The sequence below is a fragment of the Phyllobates terribilis genome, unplaced genomic scaffold, assembly GCF_046119375.1.
Source record: "Phyllobates terribilis strain yellow unplaced genomic scaffold, ASM4611937v1 Scaffold_8__6_contigs__length_399053987, whole genome shotgun sequence".
Taxonomy (NCBI): Eukaryota; Metazoa; Chordata; class Amphibia; order Anura; family Dendrobatidae; genus Phyllobates; species Phyllobates terribilis.
The window spans coordinates 341,173,649-341,181,350 of NW_027362768.1; the positions used below are offsets into that span (position 1 = coordinate 341,173,649).

The 7,702-nt window shown below is 42.6% G+C and overlaps 1 long non-coding RNA gene across 1 annotated transcript in view; it reads right to left on the reverse strand.

Moving 5' to 3' along the window:
- The window catches only part of LOC141156555 (uncharacterized), a 32,504-nt gene extending 25,143 nt beyond the window's left edge, over positions 1-7,361 (reverse strand). Inside the window, exon 1 of the long non-coding RNA XR_012247663.1 lies at positions 7,266-7,361. This is a non-coding gene — a long non-coding RNA (uncharacterized lncRNA). The remainder of the gene's footprint in view (positions 1-7,265) is intronic.
- Positions 7,362-7,702: the final 341 nt, after the last annotated feature.

The following is a 7,702-nucleotide window of genomic DNA, read 5'->3' on the forward strand; positions in this document are numbered from 1 at the left end:
GCCATACTGCTAAAATAATCTCCAATTTATGAATGTATACTGAATGCAGCTAAAATACAATAAATTAGGGCAGCACGATGGCTCAGTGGTTAGCACTGCAGCCTTGCAGCGCTGGGGTCCTTGGTACAAATCCCACCAATGACAAAATCTGCAAGGAGTTTGTATGTTCTCCCCATGTTTGCGTGGGTTTCCTCCGGGTTCCCCGGTTTCCTCCCACACTCCAAAGACATACTGATAGGGAATGTATATTGTGAGCCCCAATGGGGACAGTGCCCATAATGTCTGTAAATTGTCTGAATTGTAAAGAACTGAAGAATATGTTGGTGCTATATAAATAAAAAGATTATTATTATTAACAAAGCATCTTCTTGAATAAAAGTCTCATACGGTTTTGTGTATGCTGCTCCAATGCAGAATAATATGTCTTAAGAGTCATAGTGTTATGATTGTGTAGCAGCTTACTCGGTGAAATAGGTAACACACTAAAAACTGCAACTGAACGTTGCACACCTTACAGGCAACTGAGGTTCCTGTACATGCCAGAGATTCTGTCACACAAGGTGTGGGAAAGACTTAGTGCAACACAGAGGGAAGAGGGAAAGGGAGCCCAGACTCTAGGGAAAAGGGAAGTGGAGACCTCCTAGTCTGGTCTAGTGTCACCCTTTCTCAACTACCATCCCTATATTGGCTCTTCACCAATCGCCGCATGCGTGCCTCGCCCTGACTTTCCCTGGCGTATGGCTAGGGAAGGAAGAAGATGAGCACGAGTAGATCTCCACTAAACTCTATAGACAACAAGGGTAGACAAACAGGGGGGATTGCTTAGCTTTAGACGACTCCAAACAAATGCGCACACGGCCTCAAGCTTCAGAGAGGACAAAGTACTGCTCTTGCTAAGCCTCACAACTAGTAATGAATATTGCCGGCAGCTCCCCCTCAGACACACCAGGTATTTATACACCCAGGCCAGGGAGCTAATTAGCCAGAGGGAGGTAGCCGCTGGGTCCTAGAGACAGCCAGCCTCTAAGAAGATGTCTGTAATGCCAAACGTAGAGATCTCCTGCAACCAATTGCAGGGCAACTGTCTGTCACCTCTGACACACCCGTGACAGATTATGACCCTATAGTCCCTAGTGGTTCCTGTGTGAGCTGAGATAGCCCTAACCACAGACTAGACAATGGCCCTGAAAGGCCGTCGAGCGCTACACTTTCCTCCTAAAGAACTGGAGGGCAGAGCAGAGTGTGAATTACTTACAGAAAGAAAAGTGTGCTGAAATAGAAAGTGATGCCCGAGTGAGTAAAAGAAACTAAGAAATACAAAATAAAAGATTAAGTCAGTACTGCTAGAGAGTTTGCAGCCTACTTGCTGAATAGAAACAGAAGATAGGTGCTGGGTAAAGAACATAAATAGCAGAGAGACAAACCCTAGCTGGTCTTTCACTGACTGGCTTAAACTACAGCAGAATGGCTGGACATCCAAATGAGAATATCACCAGCAGGAAATACCAGCAGGGGGAAAGTTATATAAAGCTACACCCAAAAGGTGATAGGGCAGACAAATGAGTAAATGAAAACACCTGTTACCCTAAAAAGACTGAAGGATAACAGACACTAAACACCAGGAGAAAATGTGTATCTGCTGTGGCTCGGCGGACAGAGAAGCCGACCACAAAGCACAGGCTCAAGGGTTTGAACTCAGATGCTTGACACATAGATTATGAATGAACTGCTTACTCGGATCCTGCAGTCATGTAGGTTCTTGCCGCAAATGTGCCTCTCCTACATAGGACACATTCTGTACACACCACTCAACCCCTCACATGATGGAAATAGTTTGACCTGAAAAAGGGGCCTGGGTATGTGGGCTTCAATCACCTCCTGGATGTGCATCCATGAAAGTTGGCAAGTATCTATAGGCATGAGCAGATTTGGCATCGGCACTCGGCAAAGTCTGGGGCTCATGGTGCATATTCTATCTAGGTTTCATATGGCGACATCCGCAGTACATGTAGGACAGGTGTGTGCACTGCATGTATGGCGCAGGCTCAGGAGCTGAGCCTGCTCCATACAGTGTGGGTGCCAGCTGTTTTATACAGTCAGCACCAGAGTCTAATTGCACCTAGCTCAGATCGCAGCAGTTTAACCCCTTGGATGACACTACCAATTATGACAGCGGCATTTAAAGAGGGCCTTTCACTGCTTTTATTTTATTTATACTGAGTATCTCCTCTTATTTCCGCCGTTCCACTGATTCTGGAACAGTTTTTCTTTTGTGCCTCTCCGTTCCAAAATTATGAACAGTGCAAATTTTTCCTTCATCCAACTGGGCGTATTTCACAGAACTCCTCTGGGGACGTTTGCTTTTTTCCTTTGATGCTGGCCAATCAAAATACAGCCACGCCCACAGAAAAGTTATGTGGTACACGCCCAGTTGGTTGAAGGGAAAATTTGCACTAATTCTATCGAATGGAATAACTTTGGAATGGATGGGCAGAGAAAAAAAATAAAAACTGTTCCAGAATCAGTCGAGCAGCGGCAACTGGAGGAAGTACTACTCAGTATAAATTAAAAAATGTACTCTTTAAGAGATTGGAATTAGGGGAAAGTGTCTCCTTCAATTCCCATCATCTTCCTCAGCCCCCACAATATGATTTCAGGGTGCCGTTGGCATTGTCTGAAGGCCCATGTGTCTGCCATGTTGGTTCACCTAGGATGCCCAGTCTGTGGCTGACCTTCATAGGAGATCAGCAATTTTATAAAGCATTGTGCTGTATTATACAAGTAATCACAGATTTAAAGGGAAGGTGCCATCCAAAAAAAATGTTTTTCAACAATTGAAAAAAATGTAAAATATTGTTTTAAGTTTTTTTTAAATATTATCATTTTCTTTTAATGAAGTAAAATCTGAAAAAAAATATTTTAAAAGGTTTGGTATTTCCACTTTTAAACACTAGGGGGAGCAGCTGCTGAAATTTGCCATGAAATCCCAGCTCTACCAGCTCACATTACGACTGCAGTAAAAGTGGGCGGGGTCTGTTCACATGTGTGTGACATCACTCCTCTCCTCCCCTTCTGGGTGTTTGTAAAAAGATAAGAAAGGATGAAGTTTAGGATCACAGTACGGAGCCATTTTTTTGGTGACTGCCAGGGATACTGACAAGAAAACTGTCACCGAAAAATCGCGGCACCTTCCCTTTAAGTCCCTTATGTGAGCTAATAAAAAAATGTGAAAAAATAAAAATTGAAAAAAATATATATGTAAAAGTTTATATCCCGAAATGTAAATAAAATAATATATATATATGTTTTTTTACATATTTGGTGTGGCCGGGTGCGTAATCTCTGAACTAATAAAGTATCATCATTTTTATCCCATACTCTAAAGGCTGAAATGTAGACAGAATAGTGAAATGGCAGAACCGCTTTTTTTTTTCCTGTTACAGAGCGTCCTATAAAACCTTAACTGCCTGCAGCGGTATCGGAATTGCAGCTCTCGCTGTCTGAATGTGATATTGCGGCCTGAACAGGCGCAGGCGGCACCGACAATATTTCTTGGCATTTTTACAACCTGTTTTGCGTCTGTTCGGTGTTTCCGATAATTGTTTCCGTGCGGCTTCAATAGACGTCATGTAGTAAAGGGAGAGGACTTCATTCTACATCGTTTAACCCTTTCATATTACAAAGCTGTAGTTACTGCTATGAGGTGTGTTTTATGAGGTTCTGCAGCAGCTGAGGTGTATTATGAGGTTCTGCAGCAGCTGAGGTGTATTATGAGGTTCTGCTGCAGTTGAGGTGTATTATGAGGTTCTGCAGCAACTGAGGTGTATTATGATGTTCTGCAGCAGCTGAGGGGTATTATGATGTTCTGCAGCAGCTGCGGGGTATTATGAGGTTCTGCAGCAGCTGAGGTGTATTATGAGGTTCTGCAGCAGCTGAGGGGAATTATGAGGTTCTGCAGCAGCTGAGGTGTATTATGAGGTTCTGCTGCAGTTGAGGTGTATTATGAGGTTCTGCAGCAGCTGAGGTGTATAATGATGCCTTCCTCCTTAATGTAGACGTCCCTCCTCTTCCTGTCTCCTTGCTATAAGTCTATATTTTGGAGACGCACCAGGCGTCAGGTTTTACAGCAGAATTCAGTTACACAGAAGTGTCTGTTTTTTGTGCTGTTTATATTCGGTAACACTGAAATGCACAATTCTGGCTGCCACATTCCACACGCCGGCACTAAATGCCACCAGGGTGGGGGGAGGGGAGGTGGAGTAAAAGAGTAAAGACTTTAGAAAGTAATCTTTGGGTTTCCTGCGGCCGGTGACAGGCTCTGGATCACTTCATATTCACTTATAAAGAAATAATCTACCCGGCCGGACTCCTAATCTGTTTTGATATCTAGACGAGAGAGATTATTTTCATAGTGTTTTCGGACTTTTCGAGGCGTAACCTGATACTGACTTGTTGACACTGTGCCAGATTACACATGGCCATGTTATTCTATGTAATAGTGTGGCACCATAAACGTGTCTGAAAATATGTGCACCCTGGATGGATGTGACGTGGGTATCGCTCAGATTGGTATTACTGTATTATTACGTTACTTTTTTGACTCTTTTAGTTTTACTGCTCGAAATCCCTTTCGCTCCAAACTCGGTCAGACAGATGTATCAATGTCACAAGTTTCCAATGACGGAAAGAAACATTGCGTTATATTCTATATATTGCTTTTTACTGTTTTGTAGCCGTTTTATACAACTGAGTATTTGTATTCTGGTGCTTGAGGGTTAATGTTGACCACGTTTTGCCAAATTCTACCAATTCTAGAGCCCATTCGGGCAAAGTACTGACAAATTTTGTAAATCCATAGCCACGCCGAAGGAAGAAGAGGAGGAGGAAGAAGAAAAGAGGAGGAGGAATAAGAAGAAGAGGAGGAGGAAGAGGAAGATGAGGGGGAGGAAAAAAAGGAAGAGGAGGAAGAAGATAAAAAGTAGCAGCAGAGGAGGAGGAGGAAGAAGAAGAGGAGGGTGAGGAAGATGAAAAGTAGCAGAAAGAAGAGGAGGAGGAAGGAGAAGAAGAGAAGGAGTAAGAAGAGGAGGGAGAAGATGAAAAGTAGCAGGAAGAAGAGGAGGAGGAAGAAAAGAAAGAAGAAGAAAAGAGGAGGAAAAAGAAAATGAAGAGTAGCAGGCAGAAGACGAGGGGGAGGAGGAAGAAGAGGAGGAGGAAAAAAGGAGGAGAAAGAAGCTGAAGACTAATAGGAAGAAGAAAAGGAGGAATAAGAAGGATTAAGAAAAAGAGGAGGAGGAAGAAGAGTAGGGGGAGGAAGAAGAGGAGGAGGAATAAGAAGAGGAGTGTGAGGAAGATGAAGAGTAGCAGGAACAAAAGGAGGAGGAGGAAGAAGAAGAAGAGTAAGAAGAGATGAAGGAGGGAGAAGATGAAGAGTAGCAGAAAGAAGAAGAGGGGATGAGGAAGAAGAGGAGGAGGAAAAAAAGGAGGAGAAAGAAGCTGAAGACTAGCAGGAAGAAGAAGAGGAGGAAGAAGAAGGATAAGAAAAAGAGGAGGAGGAGGAAGAAGAAGAAGAGGAAAAAGAAGAAGAGAAAGGAGAAGAAGAGGAAAAAGAAGAAGAGGAAAAAGAAGAAGAAGAAGAAGAAGAAGAATATGATGAAGAAGAGAGGGAAGAAGAAGAGGAGGAGGCCATATCTCAGGAATAGAGAGGCACAAGAACAAATTTAAAACATCACTGGATGTCACGGTGTAGTGGGAATGCTGGTGAGGAAATGCCAAGTACGGGCAGGGTGAGCAGGGAAAACTAGTCTGTCCCTAGACTGGGAACCATGAATAACTCTGACCCCGAAGGTATCTCTGATGGTGAAAAGGTTCAGGTCTTCACCCTAAGCCCTAACTCCTCCACAAGCCCTGAGCTAATCCTCCTCATCTCCCTCCACTGAAAAAGGTACAGCAACTTCAAAGGAAATGACTTCAGCGGCACAAACAGGTCAGCATATTTTAAAGGCAAGTGACAGGTCATCTTTAAATCTAGACCAAGCAAGCAGAAGTCAAATTCATAAATGTGGTGCACACTGTGTAATGTTTCATACATTTTGCTAGACATGTTAGATACATTTATCTTCCTCATGCTGCCTTTTGTTTGGCTCATTTTATGCCAATATTTTGAGCTAAAATTTTAAGCTGTGTCTGTTTTTGTAAAGACATGCCTCCTTTTTGCTTTTTTTTTTGTCACATATTTTGTTGACACTGTCAAAGGAGACATAAATGATGTCCAAAATACATTAAAAATCTAGCACAGGAGACAGAATTCTGGTGCATTTACATTAGCAGATTTCCTCCAATGTTTATTTTTTCTTTTGCTAAAATGACTTCAAATATATATATAATTTATATTTATAGGAGAAGGTGGCATTTTTCATATCTTCATTGTTTGTCTGCCAGCAATTAAACGTTCAGATACTCACTAGGCCACCAAAAAGATTTTATCATTATGCAGCGAGTGGGAGGATAGAAGAGAGCAGAGAGCTGGGGAGAGGAGGGGGATGCAGGTGCAGATTCTCAAAACAGTGTGAGGAGAAAAGGACAGCACGGGAGACATCTGATTGGCTCAGGGCGCAAACACAATAATTCTTATTGTAACAGCCAACCTGGAAAGAGAGAATGTGTATTTATGGAAACCATCAGATGGTCAATAAAAGACTTAGAATATGCCAGATACACATTTCACCTCGACCCGAACCGATCGGTAGAACGGGGAATTTTTATATCAGACGGGGCTCTTTTTAAGTGATCGGTGCTGATTCCAGCAGTCTGGCTGCATCCGATTTTCACCGGACGACCCCCTTAAGCATATATATCACATTAATCACAAAAAGTTGTACTACAACTACTAAAGTTTTACTCCATAGAAATCACATGGGCCTGTGCACCCGGCACAGCATTTGTCATCCCATGCCTCTTTAGCTACTGTAAAATTATTTTCCACCCTTTATATCATAGTACGAGATGTCAGGGAGTCTTAATCAAGTTCTACAAGACGTTGTTTTCTCAGCTGCGCTGTGGCATACTTTGTGATTCTATATAATAGTTTGCCTATTCAGGTCTGAGTGACCTTGGCTATACCCTCGAAGGACTATGTGCTCAGCATTGCATAACCCCTTCTCAAACAATTTCTTATACAAATTATCAAAGCCAGACTTTTGTTTAAAGTCAGGCAAGCGGATCCGCTGCTGTCACTGGTTTACCGCTCGTTACACAAGTCTCGTTACCTTAGAAATGTCTAGCTCGTAGCTCCGATAGATTATAGTGAATGCAGGGTATGCACTGCCATCAGCTCCTGTGTGATCACTAAAACACAATGCAAAAGAATATACCCACATGAAAAAAACTGGTGTTTGCATATACCAAAGCCAACAGTGGCAGCCATATTGGGCTCTTTGGGAAAATTAGGAAAAAGTGACATCACAACATTGCCATACAAGTGTGCTAAGGTGAATGTTAACTAAATATCTGAATGCTGAGCTGCATTACTGCTATGTAGACTATACTTATAACATTGAGATTCTTTATATACATTTTGATTAAATTGTGTGAGCCTATCTGCCAGTGACAAGTGAAGATGGGATGGGAACCTTCTTCACATGGGAACCTATACTATCAGACGTACCCCTCGCTACAGTTATATGAAAAAGTTTGGGCACCCCTA